This window comes from Notamacropus eugenii, chromosome 4 (assembly GCF_028372415.1).
Source record: "Notamacropus eugenii isolate mMacEug1 chromosome 4, mMacEug1.pri_v2, whole genome shotgun sequence".
Taxonomy (NCBI): domain Eukaryota; kingdom Metazoa; phylum Chordata; class Mammalia; order Diprotodontia; family Macropodidae; genus Notamacropus; species Notamacropus eugenii.
The window spans coordinates 217143126-217158325 of NC_092875.1; the positions used below are offsets into that span (position 1 = coordinate 217143126).

General features: G+C 38.4%; 1 protein-coding gene across 1 annotated transcript in view; it reads right to left on the minus strand.

The window, feature by feature from the left end:
- Nucleotides 1–15200, minus strand: part of DOK6 (docking protein 6) — a 663764-nt gene that overhangs the window by 366145 nt on the left and 282419 nt on the right. The window lies entirely within an intron of this gene.

A 15200-nucleotide genomic window follows, 5' to 3' on the forward strand; every position in this document is an offset into this window, starting at 1 on the left:
GGAAGGTCAGGATTTATACTACATTTCTGTACCTCCAAATATTTTAGCTTTCCATTAAGAACTTATATCACTTTCTAGACACACATAATATATAGGTATTTGACATTTTTTTCCTTAGAGGATAGAATTACACCCACAGATGTAAGTTATGTTATCTTAAAATAAAGGTATGGGATAGATTTGAAGACAGGGGAAGTGACTTAGTTTTAGAATATGTTGTTTCTATGAGATATGTGAAGCCATTTTACATCTAGCACATTAAATTATTATCTTCATGCAGATGAAAAGAAATGACAATGATGAAACAGAAACTAATTAGAACAGAAAAATGATTGATTTTTGGATAAACATCCATTTAAACTAGCTATTTGAATGGAACTCTTCCTTTCCCTAACTCTATGCTGTGCATTTAAACATAGCACCAGACTCATGGTCCCCAAAGTGTTATATATATATTATCTTAATCTCCCCTGTGGAAATTTCAGTTTGTTTCTGCTTGTAGAATTTTTCATCCTTCAAAAATCATATCTGCACATTAAAAACAATAAAAAAATCATGTTATGGTTCTCCCTGCCAGGAAGCCTGCTCCTCCTGGTGTGGTGCATAGAGTACTGTTTTATAATAGCAGGTTGCCATTAAGAGTTTGAAATTCATGACTGAGATGAAACGGTCTTTGTCAGCAAGAATCCTTTGTTCTCAGCGTAGCTTTTGTAGATGAGGTGAATATAGCACAGCCTAACTTTTTTCTATGGCTATGCTAATTTTGATGCCTTAATTACATGCATATCAAATAATTCTCCTCCCTCCCCCCAAAATTGGCAATGTGAAGTAAAAAATCAGAAATATGTAAGTCTCTTGGCTTAATTATAAAATACCTAAGCTGCTATTTTTTTTAACTCAATGTTTCATATGCAGTCTATTGTATAGATGAAGCTTAAAAATCTTTTAGTAGATAATAAATTGTGGGGCATGTACTGCAGTTAAGTGGTGTCAAACTCAAAAACAGAAATGAGACCACTATTAACTTAGTTTTAAAATGTAATGCTATATATGCTTTATTATATTCTTATTTATTTTGTTAACTATTTCTCAATGATTTTTAAATCTGGTGTGGGCCTACTTAGAAGTGTTGCCACAGAACAGTGCCTATCACCATACATCAGAATAAATTCCAAATGAATATGTGATCTTGTATAAAGACTGTTACTATAAACAAGCAAGGGGAGCAAGGAATAGTTTATTGGTCAGATTTATGGAGAATAGAGGAATTTATGACCAAATAAGAGATGGAGAACATTATGAAATGCAAAATGGATAACTTTGATAATATCAAATTGAAAAGTTTTTGCACAAACAAAGCCAATGCAACCAAGATTAGGAGAGAAGCAGAAAACTGAGAAAGAATTTTTACAACTAGAGTCAGTGAAAAAGGCCTCATTTCTAAAATATATAGAGAGCTGAGTCAAACTTACAAGAATACAAGTCATTCTTCAACTGATAAATGCTCAAAGGATAAGAACAGGCAGTTTTAAGAGGAAGAAATTAAAACTATATATAGACATATGAAAAATGCTCTAAATCCCTATTGATTAGAGAGAAGCAAATCAAAAGAACTCTGAGGTACCTATCAGACTGGCTAACATGACAAAAGAGGGAGATGATAAATGTTGGAGAAGATCTGAGAGAGTTGGAACATTAATTCCTTGTTGGTGGAGCTGTGACCTGATCCAACCATTCTGGAGAGCAATTTCTAACTATGCCCAAAGGTCTATGAAAATGTGCATACCCTTTGACCAAGCAATACTGCTTCTAGGGCTGCATCCCAAAGAGGTCATAAAAATGGGAAAAGGACCCACATGTACAAAAATATTTATAGCAGCTCTTTTTGTGGTGGCCAAGAACTGGAAATCAAGGGGAACACCCATCAATCGGGGGATGGCTGAGCCAGTTGTGGTACATGAATGTAATGAAATACTCTTGTGCTATAAGAAATAGTAAATGGACAATCTTCAGAAATGCCTGGTTAGCCTTATATGAACTGATGGAGAGTGAAGTGAGCAGAGCCAGCAGAATATTATACACAGTAACAGGCACAGTGTGCAAGGACTGTTTTTGATAAACTTACCCCTTCACAGCAATGCAAGGACCTAAAACATTTTCAAAGGATTCATGATGCAAAATGTCATCCACATCTGGAGAAAAAACTATGGAGTCAAAACAAAGAATGAAGCAGACTATTTTTTCCTTTGTTATGTTTTGTTTTTCTTATGGTTTTTAGCACTCATTTTAATTCTTCTATGCAACATGACTAATGGTAAAATGTGTTTAAGAGGAATACGTGTGTAGAGAACTGATATAGGATTACATGCTGTCTTGGATAGGGAAAGGGAAAGGGAGAAAATTTGGAACATATGAAAGAGATTGTTGAAAACTGAAAACAAATAAATTAATAAATTTGAAAAAAAATTTAGAAAAGAAGTGTTGCCATAGGTCAGCAGGCTACATGTTTTATTGTTTTATACTTCTAGTAGATAGATGTGCTGGACTTGGAGTCAGGAAGAGCTGACTTGGAATTCTACCGCAAATGTGGATAACTAGCTGGGTTATCCTAAGAGGCAGCTGGTGGCATAATGGGGAGTGCACTGGAATCAGAGTAAAGAAGTTGCTGTTTAGTTGTTTTAGTCACGTCTGACTCTTCATTAACCCCATTTGGGGTTTTCTTGGCAAAGATACTGAATTTGTCATTTACTTCTCCCACTCATTTTACTGATGAGGACGCTGAGGCTAACAGGATTAAGTGACTTGCCCAGAGTCACACAGCTAGTAAATGTCTAAGATCAGATTTGAATTCCGGAGTATGAGTCTTCCTGACTATAGACTTGGAACTCTATCTATTGTGCCACCTAGAAGTTAGGAAGATATGAATTTAAATCTGGCTTCAAGACACTTACCAGCTGAATAGCCCTTGGTAAATCAGTTAGCCTAAGTTTCCTCAACTGTAAGACAGGAATAATGATAACACCTACCTGTCAGGGTTATTGGGAGGATTGAATGAGATAAAATTTGTAAAAGAAGCACTTAGTACAGGACCTAGAACATCATGGGTGCTACATAAATGCATAATCCCTTCCCTAAACAAATCACTCAACCACTCTGTTTCCTCACCTGTAAAATGAGATGCCTGCACTCAGTAATTTCTAAGGTTCTTTATAGCTCTATGTCTATAACCTATGGAGCTACTTGACTGTGGGAGGAATTTTTTTTTTGTTCAAATCATCAGTCTCTAAAATGGATAGTTCTTATGATATCAATCTTTAGAATTGTGGTTATGACTTAAACAAAAGGGAAGAGAATTTTTTTTTCCTGGAGATACGTTCTAGGCCTCTAATTTCATTTAGTAGAGAAAATTTGTAGGTTATGATACCTTCTTTCCAAATACAGGTTGTCATCTTCTCTGCCACTTAGAGTTTCATGGAGTGGTTTATAGCATTGAGGAGTTGTGACTTTCCCAGGGATGCATAACAAGAATATTTTAGAGACAAGCTGAGAACCCAGGTCTTTCTGATGTTAAACCAGTTATCTATCCACTCCCTCACAGTTTCTATCTACTTTCTACACTACAGCTGCCTCTAAAGGTTAAAGAACATAAAAGGCAAATGGGTGTTGAAGAGCAGTATTGCTTAGCAGGGAATACTCCTAGCACCTCTAGAGTCCCTCAAGGCTATTGAGAAAATAAAATAGTGTAAGAACTCACTCTAGCAAAGGATCGTTGGAATGCTCTTGGGTAAAGTTATTCTAAATCATATGAAAAAGGATCAATATATTTAAATTTTACTTTGCTTATTTAAAATAACCATATGATATTATTTATTAGGAAAAAAAACCTCATCACATTCTTAAGAATATGATGTTTGCTTCAAACAATTATACCTTTACATAAAAAGAAGAATCACTGGTATTAAAGATTATAAGTCTTCCTTTTTCACTGTGATAACATTTCTATATATTATATAGACTGAAAATGAGTACATATGATCTTTTAATCAATTTCTTTTAAAACAAACAAAACAAAATAACAAAAATTCTTGTTAGTTTAGGTAAGGGATTCTTAACTTGAACTCTGTGAACTTAAAAAAAGCTATTTTGATAAAGGTATTTCAGTATAATTTATTTCCTGTGCAAATCCATTTTTTTATTTTTTGCATTTATTTTATACTGAAGGGGCACACAATGCAAGAAAAACATTTTAACAAGTCACTAGTATTTTATATATGTATATGTATGTATGTATATACACATATATGTCATATTACATGAACTCCTTGCTAGCAAAAACAGTTGCATTTTGTATTTGTGTCTTTGGTATCTCTGCACCTCTTTGTAGCTAGCTGAGTGTTTTTGAATAGTCAATGCCTAAGCTAATAGATTTTCAATTATATTGGTTTTTCCAAGCTGATTGTAAGAATTGCTGAATTACATATATACATAAGTGATGACATCTACATACTGCTTGATATTTCTCATTTCTGACTTTTAAGATTTTGGAGCTACATATTTGGTGTAGCACAGGTACTGACACCAGATTCAGTTTTTAGAAAATCTATACACCTAATTTCTAAGATCTTTTAAATATCTTTATAATAAAGGAAGAGCTGGCTTTCCTTTAATTTTTGGAGGTAACGATGATGTCTTTAGTGACTAAGGACATTTGTGATAACTGGAAGTACCCTGTGTGGTGGTGGCTCAGGTCTTTCTGAGAATAGCGAGCTTGAGGGAAAGTCTCATGTAAGATTTGGGAAAATGACAAGATGGTAATACAGATTAAGACAACCACTTCATGCAGTTACATAATATCAAGTAAGTCATGTTTTGACAATATTACATAATGCCACAAACTTTTTAAGAATTACCCCCCAGATAAAATTTGAACTATAATAGCCTGCCAACCCAAATGCTTTATTTAATTCTGGGGCCTGGTTTACTTCAAAATCAAATGGAAAAATATGGTAATAGATGATGGCAAAAGAAAAAAATAACACAAAAGAATGTTGTTTAAATGTCTTAAAATATCATCCACTAATGTGCCATATAGCAGTTCATAAATAGGAAGTTCATTAGATTGAATAAACACTAATGATTTTATATTAAGTTGATTTAAATATTAATAGAAATAATTCGGGGGGCAGAGCCAAGATGGCGGAGTAGAAAGACGCACATACACATAGCTCCGAACCCACAACCGACAGAACGGCTAGAGGGGACCAACCCACGGTGAATTCTGCACCCAGACACCACGGAATATTGGAGCGAGGGAGATTTCTGTTCCGGAGAGACCTGCAAACCTCTCGCGGGGGGTCCTTCGCTCTGTGGACTGGGCGCCGGGACTGGGAGCTGAGTGCAACCCTGCAGCGGCCGCGACACCGTGAGGAAAAGATCCAAGCGGGCTACGGAGATGCGATATCCTGCGGCCATGCGGGTCCCTCCACCCACAGAGGGACCTGCAAACCTCTCGCAAAAGGTCCGTCGCGCTGCAGATGCGGAGCCCAGCCCGGACCTGCAGCAGCCGCGGCTGCGAGAGGTACAGATCAGAGCAGGCTTTAGGGACGGGATCTTCAGCAGCGGCACAAGCCCCCCCACCCACAGGTGACAAGGGTCGGTGAGAGAGTCTCTTTGGTGGGTCGAGAGGGGAGTGGGGTGTCCCCATGGCTCGGCCCCCCCCCCCCGGGAGATAGAAGCTGAGAGGCGGCTCCAGACAGGGGCTCCCCAAGCGGGCAGGAGCCTGGATCCATTGGGGAAGGTCTGTGCATAAACCCCCTGAGGGAACTGGGCCTGAGAGGTGGTCCTGCCCCGACCTGACCATCTGAACTTAATTCTCACACTGAATAGCAGCCCTGCCCCCGCCAAAAGCCCTGAGGTGGGAAGCAGCATTTGAATCTCAGTCCCCAAACGCTGGCTGGGAGGACCAGGAGGCGAGGTGGGTGTGAGGAGAATATTCAGAGTTCAAGTCACTGGCTGGGGAGAATGCCCAGAAAAGGGAAAAGAAATAAAACTATTGAAGGGTACTTTCTCAGAGAAAAGACACCTCCTCCCTTCCTTTCTGACGAGGAAGAACAATGCTTACCATCAGGCAAAGACACAGAAATCAAGGATTCTGTGTCCCAGCCCACCCAATGGGCTAAGGCCATGGAAGAACTCAAAAAGAATTTCGAAAGTCAAGTTGGAGAGGTGGAGGAAACCTGGGAAGAGAAATGAGAGGGATGAAAGAGAAGCATGAAAGGCAGATCAGCTCCCTGCTAAAGGAGAACCAAAAAAATGTTGAAGAAATTAACACCTTGAAAACTAGCCTAACTCAATTGGCAAAAGAGGTTCAAAAGGCCAATGAGGAGAAGAATGCTTTCAAAAGCAGAATTAGCCAAATGGAAAAGGAGATTCAAAAGCTCACTGAAGAAAATAGATCTTTCAAAACTGGAATGGTACACATGGACGCTAAGGACTTTATGAGAAAGACAGATATCACAGAACATAGCGTGAAGATTCGAAAAATGGAAGATAATGTGAAATATCTTATTGGAAAAGCAACTGACCTGGAAAATAGAATCAGGAGAGACAATGTAAAAATTCTGGGACTACCTGAACACCATGATCAAAAGAAGAGCCTAGACATCATCTTCCATGAAATTATCAAGGAAAACTGCCCTGAGATTCTAGAACCAGAGGGCAAAATAAATATTCAAGGAATCCGCAGAACACCACATGAAAGAGATCCAAAAAGAGAAACTCCTAGGAACATTGTGGCCAAATTCCAGAACTTCCAGGTGAAAGAGAAAATATTGCAAACAGCTAGAAAGAAACAATTCAAGTATTGTGGAAATCCAATCAGGATAACACAAGATCTAGCACCCTCTACATTAAGGGATTGAAGGGAATGGAATAGGATATTCCAGAAGTCAAAGGAACTAGGACTAAAACCAAGAATCACCTACCCAGCAAAACTGAGTATAATACTTCAGGAGAAAAAATGGTCTTTCAATGAAATAGAGGATTTTCAAATTTTCTTGATGAAAAGACCAGAGCTGAAAAAAAAATTTGACTTTCTAACACAAGAATGAAGAGAACCATGAAAAGGTGAACAGCAAAGAGAAGTCATAAGGGACTTACTAAAGCTGAACTGTTTACATTCCTTCATGGAAAGACAATATTTGTAACTCTTGAAACATTTCAGTATCTGGGTACTGGGTGGGAGTACACACACACACACACACATGCACACACGCACACATACATAGAGACAGAGTGCACAGAGTGATTTGCAGAGGATGGAATCATATCTTAAAAAAAATGAAATCAAGCAGTGAGAGAGAAATATTGGGAGGAGAAAGGGAGAAGTTGAATGGGGCAAATTATCTCTCATAAAAGAGGCAAGCAAAAGACTTATTAGTGGAGGGATAAAGAGGGGAGGCAAGAGAAAAACATGAGGTCTACTCTCATCACATTCCACGAAAGGAAAGAATAAAATGCACACTCATTTTGATAGGAAAACCTATCTCATAATACAGGAGAGTGGGGGACAGGGGCACAAGCAGGGTCGGGGGGAGGATGGAGGGGAGGGCATGGGGAGGAGAATGCAATCCGAGGTCGACACTCATGGGGAGGGAAAGGATCATAAGAGAATAGAAGTAATGGGGGTCAGGATAGGATGGAGGGAAATATAATTAGTCCTATACAACACAACTAGTATGGAAATCATTTGCAAAACTACACAGATTTGGCCTATATTGAATTACTTGTCTTCCAAAGGGAAGGGGTGGGGAGGGAGGGAGCTAAAGAAGTGGGAACTCAAAGTGTTAGGATCAAATGTAATGTTCTTATCACTGGGAAATAAGAAATACAGGTTAAGGGGTCAAGAAAGCTATCTGGCCCTACAGGACAAAAGAGAAGACGGAGACAAGGGCAGAGAGGGAGAATAGAAGAGAGAGCAGATTGGTCACGGGGGCAATTAGAATGTATGGATTTGGGGGGGAGGGGATAAAAGGGAAGAAAATTTGTAACCCAAAATGTTGTGAAAATAAATGTTAAAGTTAAATAAAAAAAAATAATTCACATTTTTAAACTCAGTCAATCAATAAGTATTTATTAAGTCTCAGGGATTGTATAAGTGCTAGACAGTACAAAACAAGGGCAAAAGATAGTCTCTGCTCCTAAAGGGCTCACATTATAATGATGGGGACCAGATGCAAACAGTTATATATATGTGAGATATATACACTATAAATGGAAAGTCATTCCAGAGGGAAGAAAGTGGAATTTGACCTATCAAGTAAGAAAGTCAGTGTTGGATTGTGGTATAGATGGAGGAAAAGAAGGTATCAGAAGATTGGAATAGTAGAAAGGACCCAGGCTGAGAAGAGCTTAAAAAAACACAGGATTTCAGACCAGTGCCAGGAATGCATACCAGAGTGACACAACAAACGCAGACCAGCACAAGGAGTACGGACTAGTGTGGAGCAGCAGGGTCAGGACCAAGAACAGGATTCAGGGTACCACCAGCAGCAGTTCCCAGATTCCTCAACCTACAAACACTACAGACAGCTTCAAAGGTCAATGGGAAGGCTCTGGTAATTGGCATTTTCAGAGCCCTACACCTAGAACCCCTGGGGGAATTGAAAGGCTGATCTAATATTTGCTCTAAGTGACAGCCCTGGGAGATCTCCATGTAAAGTCTTGGAGGAGTTGAGCCCCTGATCTGATTCTCAGCCCTGAGCTCCACCGAGGAGCACTGGCTGGGGAGCTGGTGGAGGCTCTGGAGAGGGAATTCAATTGGAGATTCTAGGAAGAAAAGTTTTTGGTTGCTCCAAGACCAGTGCACAGGTCAGGAGAGGAATAAACTCCTTTCTCTTGATTGTGCCACCTTGGAGGAACTGAGAACTTACAGGTCCTCAGAATAAACCCTCCTCTCAACAAAGGACTCAGAAATCAAGTAACTGGCTGGGAAAATGCCCCCAAAAAGGTGAAAAATAAGACCATAGAAGGTTACTTTCTGAGTGAATAGATATTTTCTTCCATCCTTTTGGATGAGGAAGAACAAAGCATAACATCAGAAGAAGTCAAGGCTTCTTTATCCAAAATTTCCTTAATAAATATGCAATATTCTCAAGCCATGGAAGAGCTCAAAAAGGATTTTGAAAACCAAGTAAGAGAGGTAGAGGAAAAATTGAGAAGAGAAATGGGAGTGAAGAAAGAAAATCATGAAAAGTAAGTTAACAGCTTGCTAAAGGAGACCTAAAAGAATGCTGAAGAAAATGCCTTTAAAATAGGTTAACTCAATTGGCAAAAGAGGTCCAAAAAGCCAATGAGGAGAAGAATGCCTTAAAAAGCAGAATTGGTCAAATAGAAAAAGAGGTTCAAAAGCTCACTGAAGAAAATAGTTCTTTAAAAATTAGAATTGAATAGATGGAAACTAATGACTTTATGAGAAACCAAGAAATTACAAAACAAAACCAAAAGAATGAAAAAATAGATGATAATGTGATATATCTCATTGGAAAAACCAACTGACCTGGAAAATAAATCCAGGAGAGACAATTTAAAAATTATGGGACTACCTGAAAACAATAATCAAAAAAAGAGCTTAGACATCATCTTTCATGAAATTATCCAGGAAAACTACCATGATATTCTAGAACCAGAGAGTAAAATAAATATTGAAAGAATCCACCAATCACCTCTTGAAAGAGATTCGAAAAGAAAAACTCATAAGAATTTCATAGCCAAATTCCAGAGTTTCCAGGTCAAGGAGAAAATGTTGCAAGCAGCCAGAAAGAAACAATTTGAGTATTGTGGAAATACAATCAGGATAACACAGCATCTGGCAGCTTCTACATTAAGGGATCAAAGGTCTTGGAATATGATATTCCAGAAGTCAAAGGAACTGGGATTAAAACTAAGAATCACTTACCAAGCAAAACTGAGTGTAATACTTCAGGGAAAAAAATGGTCATTCAATGATGTAATGGACCTTCAAGCATTCACAATGAAAAGAGCAGAACTGAATAGAAAATTTGACTTACAAATACAAGAATCAAGGGAAGCATGAAAAGGTCAACAGGAAAGAGAAAACATAAAGGACTTTCTAAAGTTGAACTGTTTACATTCCTACATGGAAAGATGATATTTGTAACTCTTGAGACTTTTTTTCAGTACCTGGGTAGTTGGAGAGATTAAACACACACACACACACACACACACACACACACACACACACACACACATAGACAGAGACCACAGGGAGAGTTGAATAAGAAGGGAAGATACTTGAAAAGTAAAATAGAATTGAGGGGTTAGAGAGGAATATATTGGGAGGAGAAAGGGAGAAATGGAATGGAGTAAATTATCATTCATCAAGGAGGCAAGAAAAAGCTTCTTCAGTGGAGGAGAAAAGGGAGGATATGAGAGGGGAAAAGGGAAGCTTACTCTTTTCACATTTGCCTTGAGGGAATGACATGCTCACTCAGTTTGATATGAAAGTGTATCTTGCACTACCAAAGGGTAGGGGAGAAGGGGACAAGCAGGGTAAGGGGGATGATAGAAGGAAGGGCAAATAGGAGAAGGAAGTAATCATAAGTAAACACTTTAGAGGAGGGACAAGGTCAAAAGAGAGAATACAATAAATGGGGGACAGGATAAGATAGAGGGAATGTAGTTAGTCTTATACAACATGACTATTATGGAAGTCTTTTGCAAAACTGCACTTATACAACCTATATTGAATTACTTGCCTTCTCAGTGAGAATAGATGGGGAGGGAGGAAGGGAGAGAAGTTGGAATTCAAAGTATTAGGAATGAATGTTGAGAACTGTTTTTGCATACAACTGGGAAATAAATAAGAAATGCAGGTAATGGGGTATTGAAGCCTATCCTCCCCTACAAGAAAAGAGAGAAGAAGGGGATAAGGGAAGGGAGAGGTGTGATAGAAGGGAGGGCATATTGAAGGAAGGGGTAATCAGAATGCAAGACGTTTATGGGGTAGGGGGAGGGCAGAGGCAGGGAGAAAATTTGGAACTCAAAATTTTGTGGAAATGAATATTGAAAACTAAAAATAAATAAATAAAAATAAAAAAATGACATAAACATAAAAAAAAAACCCACAGGATTTTTTATTTAATCCTAGTAGTGAGGAGTCACTGCACTTTACTGAGTAAGAGAATGACATGGACCTGTACCTTATGAAGGTAACTTTGGCAGCCAATGATACATTAAAATAGTCCAGGTGTGTCATACCTGGGTGAGTGGAAAGAAGTAAACCTATAAAAGGAGGGTTGTAAAAGTTGAAAGGAGAAGACTTGGAAGAAGATTGTCTATGTGAAGTGGGTGTGAGAGAGGAGCTGAGGATGACACCTAAGTCGTGCTCCTTTGTGACTACAAATAGGATTGTATCCTTAATAGTAATATGGAAGCTGGGAGGAGAGGAGGATATAAAGGAAAAACCAATGAGTATTCTTTTGATATTTTGAATTTGAGATGCCTACAGTTTGAGATTTCTAATAGTAGAGTTGAGGAAAAAGGTGAGGGATGGATATGTAAAACTGGGAATCAATTGCATAGAGATGATAATTGAACCCATGAAAAATTGTATGATCACTAAGGGGAATAGTATATAGAAAGTATATAGAAGTAAGAGGAGACCTGAAGATAGAAACTGGAAGGGGATCACCTACATACAGTTAGTAGGCATGAAATGAATGAAGAACCAATAAAGCAGACTAAGGAATGGTCAGACAGGTAAGAAAAGCAAAGAAAAAAACAAACAACTTGATGTTTTTACGAACAGCAAAGTCTGTAAGAGATTTTTAAAATATGTAAAAAAAATTTATTTCATTCTTTTCTAAGAAGAATTTACCATCAAAATAGTGTTGTGTCTTTCCCATATATTTCTAGGGCTTCAGTAGGTAAAATTTCCAAAATTTTAGTGTGACAATTAAAAAAATGCTATCTACTTGTAGAACTTATTTCTTTGAGACTATTTTCTGCATGCTGTAGAAGTATCTAGGAAAATGAAAGCATTTTACAAATTTCATCCTTAGAACTGTTAAAGCTGTAGAGAGGTGGGGAAAGTAATTTTTGAAGTTATCATAAGATATTTGCATGGAGCGAGCATTAGTGCAAAAGAAAATAGCAGCTTCCATATGGTTAGAGAATTGCAAAATTGTAATTGTAAAATTGTAATTGTAAAAAGCTAAACAACACAATTTCAAATTGCTAAATGTCACCTAGTAGTAGTGAACATTAGACACTGCTCTTCAGGGACAGGGGAAAAACTGAACACTGGTAAAATGACTTAACCTGAATGATTCTAAATTAAAAATCAAAATAAAATTTTGTTCAAATGTCCATAATGATTCCTCAAACACAAACTTTATCAACTTTTGGCAGCAAATTTATAGCTTATAATTTTGGCTATTTCAGTTTGGTTAAAATAAAACTCTCAGTAGTGAGACAATAATCTAAAGAACTCAGGTTAAGTGTTGCTATGAGTCATATTCAGCGTTTTGTGGAGCCTGCTAATTTTGTTTTTCAAAAAATACAAACCAGCTACAAATATACCATGTCACTGAATAAAACAGATGAATTTTGGAAAGGAGACTGAAGGAGGCCTTGAAGCCCCACATGAAAACATAAAGGAAAACAAAACAAAGTTCTTAATATATCATATTAGACTCCTGGAAGGATCTTAGGGATCATCTATTCTAGGCACATCATTTTACAGAGGAAGAAACTGAGGCCTCAGAGACTAACATAAATTTGTTCAGGGTCAGGGAAGGTAGATAATTCAACTTTTACTGAAACTGAGGCTGAGCTGATGTGGGATTAGTTTTCCAGATCACCAGTCCAGCTCCCTTTTAGTCAGTGTCCAAATGCGTTGATAGGTGTATTTGGGAGTGTGTGTGTGTGTGTGTGTGTGTGTGTGTGTGTGTGTGTGTGTGTGGTGGTAGTGGTGGTCATGTTGTGATGAGTGACTGGTCCCTTTACAGCTTTAGTCTTTGATGTCCTTAAAGCACCTAAAGATAAGCCCCTAAACATCAGAGGGGAAAGGAGGACCTCTGGATGCTACCAGGATCACCCTGGCCCTCTAGCTCACCACACGCACCAGAAAAGTTTATGAAGCTCAGGAGCTAAATTGCATTGACGAGGGGCAATGGGAAAGGGGTATTAAGGGAAGCAAAAACATTCCCAGTAAGTCATGGCTTTTCCTATAATCTTAAACCCATTTCATGGGGCAGACCAGCAATAAATCATGAGAGGACTACTTGACCAAGGGAAGCACTTGAAAATCCCTGCACCCCCACAACCTCCACAGGCTCCTGGATCCTTTATACGTACTTCCTCACTTCTTTCGAGGTAGCACACAACACTCTTAAGTTGGCCCCTATTTCCAACTTCTGGACTTCAGGCCTCAGGGAACTTTCAAAAATAGGAGAGGAAAAATTTCTGACGAAAGACAAGGTCCTGAGAGTCTTAGAAGGAACTCAGAAACTCACTGCCCTCCAGGAAATACAAAGTTAGTATTTATTTTCTTCTTTTTTGCTCACCCCAATACAGGGTCACAATTATCCCTGAATGCATGTTGGGGGAGGGGGCAGACTGTCTCTTCTTTCCACTTGGTGAGATATGAGACATATACCCTAAGGTCACTGAGGTATGCACTGAATAAGCAGGATTCCTCCCCTCCTCTCTGACTAAATCAGAGCTTGGGCCCCAAGAGCTTAAATTTCTGTGGGAAGAACCCCAGGTAATAATCTGGCTCCTTCTCTGTCTGAAGTCTGTGCTTGCTTCCCCTCTTGCCAGCTGGTTACCAGTTTCACCTATAGTATTCTTATCTCAAAGCCGGGTTCTAAATTCTGCTTCTCCAAACATACCCTTGCCTTCTTTCTTAAAGGAATAGTAATACATACAACTCCTTGTCAGAATCCCTTTAGACCTCCACCTGGAGACAAATTTCCCTACCTACAAGACTTTCAGTCAGTCAAGTGTTAATTATCTATTACGTGTTGAGTGCTAATCTAAACACTGGGGATACAAAGAAAGTTAAAATTCATTCACACACAGACACACACACATATATACAAGTTCCTGCTCTCAAGGAGCATACATACTGATGGTGGAGAAAGTATATAAATATGTATGTACAGTATATACATGTACACACATATATGTAGATGTGTATGTGTGTACACCCCCCTATACATATAAATATACATACAGAGAGAAGAAAATTAAAGAATCAATTATAACAGGTGAGGGAAAGCAGGAAAAGTCTCCTTACAGAAGGTGGGGTTTGAAGTGAATCTTAAAGGAAGCCAGGGAAATAAGAGGAAGGGGTAATGGCAGAGAACAACCTAGTCATGGGGTATAGCCATTGCATAGGCCCAAAGATGGAAGGAGTATTGTATTCAAGCAACTGCAAGTAGGCTAAAGTAGTTGTAATATAGAATGTCTAGAAAGAAATTAGGTGTAAGAAGGCTGAAAAGATAGGATTGGCTCAGGGTGTGAAGAGCTTTAAATGCCCAACAGAGGATTATTGTTTAACATTTGATTCTGGAGGTAATAGGAGACACTACAGCTTTTTGAAGCAAGAAGCTGACATGCTCACACCTACACTTTAGGAAAATCACTTTGGCAAATGAATAAGTTGGAATGGGGAGAGAGATATGAGATAAGAAGAACAGTTAAAGCACCATTACAGTAGACCAGGTGAGGTGATGAAGGCCTGAGTTAGGGCTGTGCCTAAATGAGTAAAAAGAAAGGGACTTCTAAGGGTGATATTAGAAGGTAAAGATGGAAAGATCTGACAATAGATTGGATATGTGGGGTGAGGAGCTGAGGATGACACCAGGGTTGTGGCACTAGGTGACTAGGAACATGATGGTACGCTTCATAATGACAGCTTTGAGGCCAGCCCTTTATTGGCTACTTCATCCTATTTCTCATCAAGATATTAGGCGCCCGCTGAAAGGATTATACTACATAACACAGAGGGTTCAAAATGACAAATACAGCAAGTTTAACCTCACATCTCAATAATATAATAGTGCTTTATGAACCACATCACTAAAAGACTTTTGGATGTTTATTTATTTTTGGACTGTAACAGCTGCGCACATAATAAATTGCTTAAAGTTCAGTTTTCTATCATCTTGAGATTT